The sequence below is a fragment of the Oncorhynchus tshawytscha genome, linkage group LG02 (genome assembly GCF_018296145.1).
Source record: "Oncorhynchus tshawytscha isolate Ot180627B linkage group LG02, Otsh_v2.0, whole genome shotgun sequence".
NCBI classification, from domain to species: domain Eukaryota; kingdom Metazoa; phylum Chordata; class Actinopteri; order Salmoniformes; family Salmonidae; genus Oncorhynchus; species Oncorhynchus tshawytscha.
In genome coordinates, this window is record NC_056430.1 from 57,356,526 (window position 1) to 57,369,908 (window position 13,383).

The following is a 13,383-nucleotide window of genomic DNA, read 5'->3' on the forward strand; positions in this document are numbered from 1 at the left end:
GCACCTAGACACATGCATAAATAAATGCACATATCATCACAACACTAAAGACTTTGTTGTACACTCACCTGTATAAGTAGTGGACTCTCCCTGTCTGAGCCAGGTAGCCCAGAATAATCCTCAAAACATGAGTCTGGGAATGAAGTTGAAGACTTCAAACACTAACCCTGCAGAAAGAGACAATTATGTAACTCTCTGATGAATGGAAAAGTGTTGCAGTTGACAATCAATGCAGGACAACACACGTTGAACACAGCCTTTGGGACCTTCAATGCTGCATACATTTTTTGGTGCCCTTCCCCAGATCAGTGCTTCGACACAATCCTCTATTGGTGCTCTACAGACAATTCCTTCGACCTCATGGCTTGGTTTTTGCTCTGACATGCACTGTCAACTGTGGGACCTTTATATAGACAGGTGTGTCCTTTTCCAAATCATGTCTAATCAATTGAATTTACCCCAGGTGGACTCTAATCAAGTTGTAGAAACATCAAGGATAATCAATGGAAACAGGATGCACCGGAGCTCAATTTCGAGTCTCGTAGTAAAGGGTCTGAATACTTATGCAAGTAAGGTATGTTTTATTTTTAATACATTTTAAACATTTATAAAAACCTGTTTTCGCTTTGTCATTATTGGGTATTGTATGTAGATTGCTGAGAAAATGTTTTATTTAATGGATTTTAGAATAGAGCTGTAATGTAACAAAGTGGAAAAAGGTCTGAATGCTTTCTGAAGGCACTGTAAACCAAATTGAATAATTCCCCCCTGTATGAACTCTTATCGTTCTTGTATCTTATCTACATAAATATCAGATCATCCTGAAAGGGAAAGACCCCCACCAAAAATATAGCTTTTTGGAATTCAAAAAAAGCTATGCAAAACCCAATTGTGACATGACATACCTTGTTTAACAGTTCACCAACACCATGCTGATCTGTGGAGGGAAAAAAGGAAAAATAAGAACTGTTCTGTTGACATTATCCTACCATGAAAGTTAAGTTATGCCACTGGTATGACTATAACTTGCTAGTTATTACGGCTGTCACTCAGCAGTAACAAAACTCTGGTAAGAAGAACGCACAGCTCTAGTTTAACTTGGTCACTGAGGGTGCTCAGACACATGCACACAGAGAGGGGGTGAAAGATTAAACCATGAGGACCCAATTAATCATTTTGCTTGCTTAAAACATGTTTGACTGACTATCTAATACAAATGGTGCAGTAATCAAATGTATCATTTCAGAAAAGTGGGTGACAACAGTAGGTACATTTAGCTAGCCAACCACATTCCCCGTCAGCGCCATATTAAGCCCTTCTTATTTGGCTGGACACATGCAATTTTTAACATTTTTTTTCTGTGAATTAGTTCATTGCATCCGCTGTGTAGCCTCGTTTCATAATATTACCACATGTCCCAGCTGCTTGCCGCAGTTTGAAGTAATCACGAAAAAAACAGGCCTTTATGTTAGGGCATTTTTCTTATGTCGAGCTAGCTAGCTTCTTAGCTCTGACAGGGCACGTATTGCTCGGACAAATGTCCCCCTCCTTTCCCACGATGATTTAACCACCCAAGGCAAAAAAAAGTAGGTAACATTCAAGAGTACAAATACAAAATATCACGACTCTAAGTGCATGTTAATTGATAAAGACGCCCTCACTTCTACATGTGAACTAAATGTAGTTTATGCTCTTAAATTATTAACTCACGACGACCAGCTCCAGTTACCTCAAATCGCTCTCCATTTAGTTATGGGCGATCATTGATTTTGTTGCCATGACACCCATACCTACGAAACACAAAGAGGATCAAATGAAAAAAAGTAGTTTTCCTGCTGGTAGACAGATCCTTAGCGGAATGAGAATGTGTTTCTCAGCTGGCAGATTTGGAATCATATGCAGGCGATGCGATTCAAAATCAATAAATGGATTCACATTAAAACAATAGTAATGAAATGCATTACAAATTATTTCAATGTTTTTATTCACTATTTTTAAAATGTCATTCATGCTGCAGTAGACACATTTTCATGGTGCAGTGGATGGTGCAATATTTACCTGATATGAGAAGCTGACACCAGGTCAGTGAATCCAAATGGTAGTTTGGAAAAAATACCGAATTCAAATTCTTAGAAATTCAGTTATGCACCCAATAGGCAGAATATTACTGAAAACGGCCTATGTCTGACAAGTTAAATGTCAACAAAAAATATAGATATTGTGGATATTTCCATGAAGTCCCCTTAATTTAATCAATATAGGCTATGCGATATATGGTTATTTTCGTGTATCTCATGTTTTCAATACAGCAAGCTAGAGGTCAGGCTGATCTTTGGCTAAGTTTGGACTAAAAGTGATGGACTAAACACATGGGATGTCTATTTTTTGGGGCAAAATAGTATGGAACGCCGATTGGGTCTTTACGTGTCAAAGATTCACGTCAAATAGCACTATTTGGTATGTCAAATAAGCTTTAAATTTGACACGTCAAATAACGTTATATTATCAAATTGTATTGTAAGCCAAGCGCCACCATTACGATCACTGTCAAAGCTGTACAATACTGCATTGGTAATAAGGCATTATTTGTTTGACCGAATGGGAAAATGTTTGTCAGCATTTGCAATTAGATCAGGATCAAAAATATCTTCGATACTCCAGAAGTTGCTAATAATATATGTCTCTAGCTAGCTTTAGCTTGGTACATTGCTAGCACCAATGCAACCCGCCTGAAAACAATGACCAGTAAAAATGGCAGTCATTTTCAATATTCTTAGAGGATTGAGGAATCAATGTGAGTAAGCATTAGCTAGATAGCCACTTGCTTGTTCTCCTGTTGAAATTACTAGCTAGCCAGCTACTTAACCTTGTCACTCAAAACTAACTTTATAAGCAGCCAGCTAGCTTCAACTGGCTAGTATGGCTTGACCGGAACAGGTTATGTGCTGTGAAACTAGCCACAATAGCAGAAATTGCGTGTTGCCTTCAAAATAAGTCACTCTTTGAAATTGATACAGAAGGTTACAATTGGTGGAATCATGCCATATTTAGACTAGATAATGTTAAACAAGGTTAGAGTATTGGAATGTGGAGCATTGAAATGGGGTATCGGTCTACTTGGTAATACTGAGTGCGGCAGGGTAGCCTAGTGGTTAGAGTGTTGGACTTGTAACCGGAAGGTTGCAAGTTCAAATTCGAGCTGACAAGGTACAAATCTGTCGTTCTGGCCCTGAACAGGCAATTAAACCCACTGTTCCTAGGCCGTCATTGAAAATAAGAATTTGTTCTTAACTGACTTGCCTAGTTAAATAAAGGTTAAAAAATACCCACAGAACACAACAGTGTATAGTTTACACAAATATTAGCTCTTATTTACAAGCATTTTGCTACACCGGCAATAACATCTGCTAAATATGTGTATGTGACCATTACAATTGGATTATTGTGGGACTTTGACTGTGGGAAATCACTTCCCTAAAGTCAGCCTATTGTGCGTATTGACATTCCACTGTACAGCCTTACCTAAGGATTGGGGATAAATCAAAATGGGGTATCAGTCTACTCAGTACCCAAGTGCTTTTTTCCCCAAAATCCTCAGAGTTATCAGGCTGTATTGTTTTCCCTCTGAATAGTGTTAAATACATATATAGTAGGTTGACTGGAACAATAAATGTGACTCAATTCAGCGTTTTCACAGTCCGGTAATAAGAGCTACGACGCTACTATTCTCTGGGTGTCACTGAGTAGATTGATACCCCTGGTCATTGATCCACAATCCATAAGTAAGGCTGTACAGTGAAATAAGTATGCCCCACAACGCAATTCTAAAGTCTAATAAATCCAGTGTGATTTCAGATTTTTTTCAAATGAATAAATTATTGTATTTTGTTGAATTTATAAGAACATTCCATTTTGTCATGATTTAACTATTTGTATTCATTTGCATCACTTTCATTGAGAGACGTTTACTTTGAAGGCGAACAGCAAATTCCACTTGTCTAAGCCTTTATTGTGGCTAGCTTCATAGGTGGGTCCGACCACCATTAATCAAATAAGAACTGTCTTATAAATTAGTGGTATTTTAGATGACACCTAGCTAGCAAATTATAGCTACGGAAACAGATTGTCGTTTTTGGGGAAGAACATTGTCTGCACCATCAGCTAGCTAGCGTTTTTATGACCAGCACTGTCCAGAGCTTGGGGAAGTGTGTCTGCGCTCGTGCGGCAGGTGCGTGAGACAACTTCTTCAGCGTCATAGCATAGGTATCAGCAAATCGTTAGTGGCAAAGACAGACCTGATATCGCCCAAAATTCAACGTTCATGGACGTCACATGGTGAGTGGGCTTCATCAAAAACTGCATCACCGTCGAACACATGGTTTTTGTGAAGTTCATGCATCCGATATGCAGGCGCAAGTCAGACAGTTTTATCCTCATAATGCACATACTTGGAAAGGCAGACAAAATGTATCACCTCGAACGAACCCATTTCCATTCAATAAACCCGCATAGCAACTGCGATTTCAGAGCCAATCACTTTGGGGCTCCGTGTGACGTCTTGTTTGTTGACACGTGTATTAGCTAGCCACCTGTGAAACGTCATTGCAGCAGGGAAACATCACTCCTTGGACTGTCAACCAGCTTTTTCTGCCTAGAAACACAACTAACGGGAACATGGACACACAGTATCTCGTGGGGGTCGCTTGCATGGGGTAAAACTTTTTTTTATAGGCATCTAGTGTACACCTTTATCATGTAGCATAGTGTTCATGAAGCATACTCCTGAATGCATAGATCTGCTCGCTTTCAACCTTAAAGACTATTTGCTACTGGGCTGTAAGGTTAGCTAGGATATTTCTCGTAAGTTAGGTTACTCTAAATGGCTTTCAAGTTGGCTATAGTGCAGCCACAAATGTTCAACTATAAACACATTGATTTCACCAGCTTCCTTATAATGAGCATAATATACAGTCTAGGGAAAGGTCTTCTTTAGCCTTATGTTTTGATTAGTTGTGAGGGTGAGTTGCTTTGAGGAGAAATTTGGTCCACCAATTGTCTTTCACAAGAGGGCAGCATAGAGAGCAGTAGGGGTTGTCAAAAGCCACAGATTGCATTCTATATAGCAACATGCTGTGACTTATTCTGAAGTTGCATGACTTTGTTACGATATTTTATCTGAATAATTTGCTGTAGACCTAAGTGTTCTCGAAAGAGGTTTAGAACTCTTGGCATAGGACCTACCTTGACCGACAGATTTAAGGTTGTGGGGTCAAGTTCCACACGGACTGCAGTCAGATCTGTAGTTGAATTGTTGTCAGTCAGTGTGATGTGGCCACTGCAATCTTTAGGGATTTCATATCCCGACGCAAGAGGGTATAGGTATAAATGTCGATGTAGCGTCGTAGTAACACCTGACTCTATCAAAAGGTTGGATCCCTTTGGGTTGGACTGACAAACAACTGCACCCTAAAAAAAAAAATGTATGTCCAGTCACAAACTCTGACGTGACTGGCTGAGTTTGAATCTCCTGTCTGCATCAAGACTTGTAGCTCGCAGAGGTAAAGCTTAGGCATTCACTCGAGGAGCTAACGCACGTCTTCAGGTCTCAGGCAAGGTTACTCATTATCAAAGCATGGTTCCTAATGTCTTAAGCTCAATTTAAACCTGGTTTTAACATGTTTCCTTTGTCCTGATTTTGTCCCCATTCTGATTGTGTCCATGTAACGGATGTGAAACGGCTAGCTTAGTTAGCGGTGCGCGCTAAATAGCGTTTCAATCGGTGACGTCACTTGCTCTGAGACCTTCAAATCAAATTTATTTATATAGCCCTTCGTACATCAGCTGATATCTCAAAGTGCTGTACAGAAACTCAGCCTAAAACCCCAAACCGCAAGCAATGCAGGTGTAGAAGCACGGTGGCTAGGAAAAACTCCCTAGAAAGGCCAAAACCTAGGAAGAAACCTAGAGAGGAACCAGGCTATGTGGGGTGGCCAGTCCTCTTCTGGCTGTGCCGGGTGGAGATTTTAACAGAACATGGCCAAGATGTTCAAATGTTCATAAATGACCAGCATGGTCAAATAATAATAAGGCAGAACAGTTGAAACTGGAGCAGCAGCACGGCCAGGTGGACTGGGGACAGCAAGGAGTCATCATGTCAGGTAGTCCTGGGGCATGGTCCTAGGGCTCAGGTCCTCCGAGAGAGAGAAAGAAAAAGAGAAGGAGAGAATTAGAGAACGCACACCTAGATTCACACAGGACACCGAATAGGACAGGAGAAGTACTCCAGATATAACAAACTGACCCTAGCCCCCCGACACATAAACTACTGCAGCATAAATACTGGAGGCTGAGACAGGAGGGGTCAGGAGACACTGGCCCCATCCGAGGACACCCCCGGACAGGGCCAAACAGGAAGGATATAACCCCACCCACTTTGCCAAAGCACAGCCCCCACACCACTAGAGGGATATCTTCAACCACCAATTTACCATCCTGAGACAAGGCTGAGTATAACCCACAAAGATCTCTGCCATGGCACAACCCAGGGGGGGGCGCCAACCCAGACAGGATGACCACATCAGTGAATCAACCCACTCAGGTGACGCACCCCTTCCAGGGACGGCATGAGAGGGCCCCAGTAAGCCAGTGACTCAGCCCCTGTAATAGGGTTAGAGGCAGAGAATCCCAGTGGAGAGAGAGGAACCAGCCAGGCAGAGACAACAAGGGTGGTTCGAAGCTCCATTGCCTTTCCGTTCACCTTCACACTCAATCATAGACTACACTCAATCATAGATCCTACTGAAGAGATGAGTCTTCAATAAAGACTTAAAAGTTGAGACCGAGTCTGCGTCTCTCACATTGGTAGGCAGACCATTCCATAAAAATGGAGCTCTATAGGAGAAAGTCCTGCCTCCAGCTGTTTGCTTAGAAATTCTAGGAACAGTTAGGAGGCCTGCGTCTTGTGACCGTAGCGTGTGTGTAGGTATGTACGGCAGGACCAAATCAGAAGGATAGGTAGGAGCAGCTAATGGGGATTTCTAATAAATACAAATACTACTCTGCCCCTCAGTGACTGCCCCTCAGCTCTGCCTCCATGGGCGCATAGGCTATGCCAACATTGCTTGGATTGTTTTGCCAGATATTTTCTATGAGGGGGAACTGCATAAATTATAACAGCACAAAGTAAATGGACCGTCCTGGGGTGCTCAAATGTACGTTCAGTTAGAACTTCTGGGTCTGCTCTCGTCTCCCTCCCAATATGTATCTAGTGCCAGACTTGCTTGCTTACTTTCTTGAGATTAGATCTGCTCGATCAGGTACAGATGGTGCTAATTGTAATTAACTTGTAAATAAATAATAGGTCATGGGACCTGATAAACCGGACATCTACATCCAACTGTAGTCAAAGGACAGAGGGATACACTAGCTAGAACCTTGTGAATCTGGTAGGAGAGAACCATGACGTTGGCTTATTGTTTCCCCACCATGTTGTTAATTAATCAGCTTCTACTGTAGGTGACAGGGCGACATGTTGTATACTAAAACAAATAATTAGGTACATTTTTGCATCAAATAATTAGTTGTTGGTCAAATTAACCAGTTATCTACCTTAAGCAGATTGCTTGCTAGTTAGTTCCCATGCCAATTTCAAGTCTTTCTAAACAAATATCTGACTAACTCAAACATGAAATTATTTCAGAATGACTGGCTAGCGCATCATGCTTTTGACATTGTTAGCTAGCTATTCCCAGTTAGATAATGTGTTTACTTATCGCATCTGCATGCTTGTTGCGTTCTCCCTGGTGCACTCGTTCATACGCTCGTTCTACAGAGTATAATCTGTTCAAAGCAGTGGCTGCATGTACAGCAGTGGCCATTCGGTTTTGGCATGCAAAAGTGAAATGGTTGTATTTATGCTGTTGTTCAAATGCACATATCGCTTTATCTATCTTCTCAAAGAAACTACCGGTTGTTCAAGAACTTGGCATCATATTTCTTTTATGCTGCATGGATGACATCTTCAACCACTTCACGCTCTGGGTATTCAGCAAATTTAGGGGCCGCAACTGACTTAGCCTTAGCCCACACAGTTAAAACAGAAACCTGTTAAATTACCGAGTATGCTACAAAGTGCATCTTCAAATTGTGCAACACATTTATACAAACAGGTCTGGATAGGGTTGATCTTTACACATGGATGTTTGCATATGTTGGCTTTACACATGGATGTTTACATATGTTGGCTTTTATATTATTTTAACATTGTATTGTAAATGACCTTTTAGTAAAGGGCTAAACAGAACCAAAGGGGGAAAAAGCGGCATGCTAGGTCAACGACCATGGTTTAGTTTCCTCCAAATGATTGATAAGTGATTTAAGCAATACACACACACACACACACACAAGTATGTGCACACCTCTTCAAATGAGTGGATTCTGCTATTTCAGCCGCTGACAGGTACAGTACCAGTCAAAAGTTGACACACCTACTCATTCCAGGATTTCTTTATTTTTACTATTTTCTACATTGTATAATAATAGTGAAGACATCAAAACTATGAAATAACACATATGGAATCATGTAGTAACCAAAAAACTGTTAAATAAATAAATATATTTTAGATTCTTCAAAGTAGCCACCCTTTGCCTTGATGACAGCTTTGCAGACGCAGAGTAGGTGAACGGATCTCCACGTGTAGTTCCCACCGTGAAGCATGGAGGGGGGGGGTGACATTTGCTGGTGACGTTCAGTGATTTTATTTAGAATTCAAGGCACACTTTACCAGCATGGTTACCACAGCATTCTGCAGCGATATGCCATCTGGTTTGCGCTTAGTGGGACCATCAGTTGTTTTTCAACAGGACAATGAACCAACACCTCCAGGCTGTGTAAGGGCTATTTGTCCAAGAAGGAGAGTGACGGAGTGCTTGTATCAGATGACCTGCCTCCATAATCACCCTAGCTCAACCCAATTGAGATGGTTTGTGACTAGTTGGACCGAAGAGTGAAGGAAAAGCAGCCAACAAGTCCTTTCAAGACTGTTGGAAAAGCATTCCAGGTGAAGCTGGCTGAGAGAATGCCAAGAGTGTGCAAAGCTGTCAAGGCAACGGGTGGCTACTTTTGAAGGATTTTAGATCTAACACTTTTTTTTTGGTTACTACATGATTCCATATGTGTTATTTCAAAGATTTGATGTCTTCACTATTATCATACAATGTAGAAAATAGTAAAAATAAAGAACCCTTGAATGAGTAGGTGTCCAAACAGAATGGTATTGTATGGCTGTGTGCTCAGTTTTATATACGATCTCCATAGACACACTTTGGCAGTGGGAATGGCCTTACTGAAGAGCTGTGACTTTCAACGTGGCACCGTCATAGGATTCCACCTTTCCAACAAGTCAGTTTGTCACATTTCTGCCCTGCTAGACCTTCCCTGGTCAACTGTAAGTGCTGTTATTGTGAAGTGGAAACGACTAGGAGAAATAATGGCTCAGCCGCGAAGTGGTAGGCCACACAAACTCACAGAACGGGATCGCCGAGTTCCGCCGCGAGAAGCGCGTTAAAGTGCTCAGTTGCAACACTCACTACTGAGTTCCAAACTGCCTGTGGAAGCATCGTCAGCACTAACTGTTCTTCAGGAGCTTCATGAAATGGGTTTCCATGGCCAAGCAGCAACACGCTAGCCTAGAATCCCCATTGGCAATGCCAAGCGTCGGCTGGAGTGGTGTAAAGCTCGCCGCCATTGGACTCTGGAGCAGTGGAAACGCATTCTCTGGTGGGATGAATCGCACTTCACCATCTGGCAGTCCAACGGACGACTCTGGGTTTGCCGGATGCCAGGAGATCTCTACCTGCCCAAATGCATGGTGCCAACTGTAAAAGTTTTTGTGGAGGAATAATAGTGTGGGGCTGTTTTTCATGTTTGGGTTAAACCCATTCGTTCCAGTGAAGGGAAATCTTAACACTACAACATACAATGACATTCTAGATGATTCTGTACTTGCAACTTTGTGGCAACAGCTTGGGGAATGCCCTTTCCTGTTTCAGCATGACAATTCCCCTGTGCACAAAAGCGAGGTCCGTACAGAAATGGTTTGTTGATATCGGTGTGGAAGAACTTGACTGGTCTGCACAGAACCTATCCTCATCGAACACCTTTGGCATGAATTGGAAAGTAGACTGCGAGCCAGGCCTAATCCCAACATCTATGCCCGACCTCATTGTCCCTAGAATTTCTAAGCAAACTCCTGGAGACAGGGCTTTCCCCTATAGAGCGCCAAGTCTTTACTGAAGACTCATCTCTTCAGTAGGTCCTATGATTGTGTAGTCTGGCACGGGTGCGAAGGTGAATGGCAAGGCAATGGAGTGATGAACCACCCTTGCTGTCTCTGCCTCTGACCCTATTATGGGGGCTGAGTCACTGGCTTACTAGTGCATGCCGTCCCTATGAGGGGTGCGTCACGTCGTGCCATGCTTTTCCCCCGCTATATGTGACTTGAGTGGGTTGTCACAAACATGATATTCCTGTCTGGTTTTGCACCCCCTCTGGCTCGTGAGGTGGAAGAGATCTTCGTGGGCTGTACTCAGCCTTGTCTCAGGGAAGTAAGTTGGTCTGATATCCCTCTAGTGGTGTGGGGGCTGTGCTGTGGCAAAGTGGGTGTGGTTATATTGCCCCACCGTTCATCAGATGTGCTACCTTGTCCCCAACCTGCTGTTTTCGACCCTCTCCCTCTCTACCGCACCTGCTGTATCGACCTCTGAATGATCGGCTATGAAAAGCCAACTGACATTTACTCCTGAGGTGCTGACCTGCTGCACCCTCTACAACCACTGTGATTATTATTTGACCCTGCTGGACATCTAAGAACATTTGAACGATCTGGCCTTAATAGCCATGTACTCTCTAATCGCCATCTCCACCCGGCACAGCCAGAATAGGACTGGCCTCCCCACAGAGCTTGGTCCCTTTCTAGGTCGCTTCCTAGGTTCCTGCCTTTCTAGGGAGTTTTTCCTAGCCACCGTGCTTCTACATCTGCATTGCTTGCTTTCAAAATACAGAAATCACCCCTGTATAATGCATCATAGAGGGATGATATCTGTATTTTGAAAGTAACATATCTTGACAACTTGACTCATCTCTTCAGTGGGTCATATGATTGAGTGTAGTCTGGCCCAGGAGTGGGAAGGTGAACGGAAAGGCTCTGGAGCAACGAACCGCCCTTGCTGTCTCTGCCTGGCCGGTTCCCCTCTTTCCACTGGGATTCTCTGCCTCTAACCCTATTACAGGGGCTGAGTCATTGGCTTACTGGGGCTCTCTCATGCCGTCCCTGGAAGGGGTGCGTCACCTGAGTGGGTTGATTCACTGATGTGGTCATCCTGTCTGGGTTGGCGCCCCCCTTGGGTTGTGCCATGGCGGAGATCTTTGTGGGCTATACTCGGCCCTGTCTCAGGATGGTAAGTTGGTGGTTGAAGATATCCCTCTAGTGGTGTGGGAGCTGTGCTTTGGCAAAGTGGGTGGGGTTATATCCTTCCTGTTTGGCCCTGTCCGGGGGTGTGATGGTAAGTTGGTGGTTGAAGATATCCCTCTAGTGGTGTGGGGGCTGTGCTTTGGCAAAGTGGGTGGGGTTATATCCTTCCTGTTTGGCCCTGTCCGGGGGTGTCCTCGGATGGGTCCACAGTGTCTCCTGACCCCTCCTGTCTCAGCCTCCAGTATTTATGCTGCAGTAGTTTATGTGTCGGGGGGCTAGGGTCAGTTTGTTATATCTGGAGTACTTCTCCTGTCCTATTCGGTGTCCTGTGTGAATCTAAGTGTGCGTTCTCTAATTCTCTCCTTCTCTCTCTCGGAGAACCTGAGCCCTAGGACCATGCCCCAGGATTACCTGACATGATGACTCCTTGCTGTCCCCAGTCCACCTGGCCGTGCTGCTGCTCCAGTTTCAACTGTTCTGCCTTCTTATTATTCGAACATGCTGATCATTTATGAACATTTGAACATCTTGGCCATGTTCTTTTATAATCTCCACCTGGCACAGCCAGAAGAGGACTGGCCACCCCACATAGCCTGGTTCCTCTCTAGGTTTCTTCCTAGGTTTTGGCCTTTCTAGGGAGTTTTTCCTAGCCACTGTGCTTCTACACCTGCATTGCTTGCTGTTTGGGGTTTTAGGCTGGGTGTCTGTACAGCACTTTGAGATATCAGCTGATGTACGAAGGGCTATATAAATAAATTTGATTTGATTGCTGAAAAGCCAAACATTATTTTTGTCAACAATAGACTAATAGTTTTTGGGTGGAGATTTCCTTTAAGGGGGTGGCTCTCCCATAGGCACTAATGCTATAGCAGCTGGTCTGGTCTACTTATTGACTAACATTGAAACAGAAAAATGTGTGAGTGGGATGTCTTGCTTCCTCTTCTATGATCTTAATTCAAGTGTCCAGTTTTTTTTTTTGTTGAGATGGTGGGACAACGGTGACGTCTGCGAAATTGCTACGCTTTCCTTGTCAGGATTAGTTTACGCTTCAAGGATATCCATACAGGATGTGCCTTCGACTTCCTCCGGAGGTGGTCAGGGAGAGCTAATCACAATCAGATCACAATGCTTCTTTTGATCCTCCACACCTGTCAATGTGGGCACAACAGAATGTGTACCAGCTCAGGACAACGGATGCATGTTTGAACCAGGTATAAATGGGGCTAGTGATGCCACCTATCAATAACCCCATCTTATAAGCTACCTGGTGCTAACATGCAGCCTCCGGAGGTAGTCGGATACCCGTTTTGTGTCTGGATATCTTACAAGTGTAGACGGATCTGGATGGTCAAACCATTTTAAATCATTATAATGGCCTCTAAAATCATTGACAGGTAGCACCATTGACTTATGGCATTAATATTGTCTTTAAATAAATAAATAAATTAACAGATGGCAAATGGCTCATATTGAGCAAATCACGAAACTTACGTGTTAGCGCAAGGTGTAAACGGGGCCAATGATTTTAGAGGGCGGGATCATGATTTAAATGTTTTACTGTCCAGATCGGTCTACGCTTGGAAGATATCCAGACTCAATGCATGCCTGACTACCTCCGAAGGTGGGCAGGATGCGTCTTTTAATCGTCTGAAAATGTGGCCACAATTAGAATGTGGACAAGATCAGGACAAAGGAAGCAAGTTAGCACCAGGCATAGAGGGACTTTTTTAAACTTGGCAATAATGTGTCCCATGATTACATTGTGGTTCCAGCCAGTGACATTGGTCATGCATATTTGGCTTTGATTATGACCAGATAAGACTGTACTAGTCATAATCTAAAACAAATTGTGTCAGTGTTGTTCAGTCCAAATAAACTTGTTGAGGTGTAGACACACTGACCGCTATTGGAG

The 13,383-nt window shown here is 43.2% G+C and overlaps 1 long non-coding RNA gene across 1 annotated transcript; it reads right to left on the reverse strand.

Moving 5' to 3' along the window:
• Window positions 1–75: 75 nt before the first annotated feature.
• On the reverse strand, window positions 76–2,034 carry LOC112266568. The gene is made up of 3 exons (XR_002955955.2): window positions 1,730–2,034; window positions 906–937; window positions 76–167 (listed from the first exon to the last, which is right to left on the reverse strand). It is a non-coding gene; the product is annotated as an uncharacterized LOC112266568 (long non-coding RNA).
• Window positions 2,035–13,383: the final 11,349 nt, after the last annotated feature.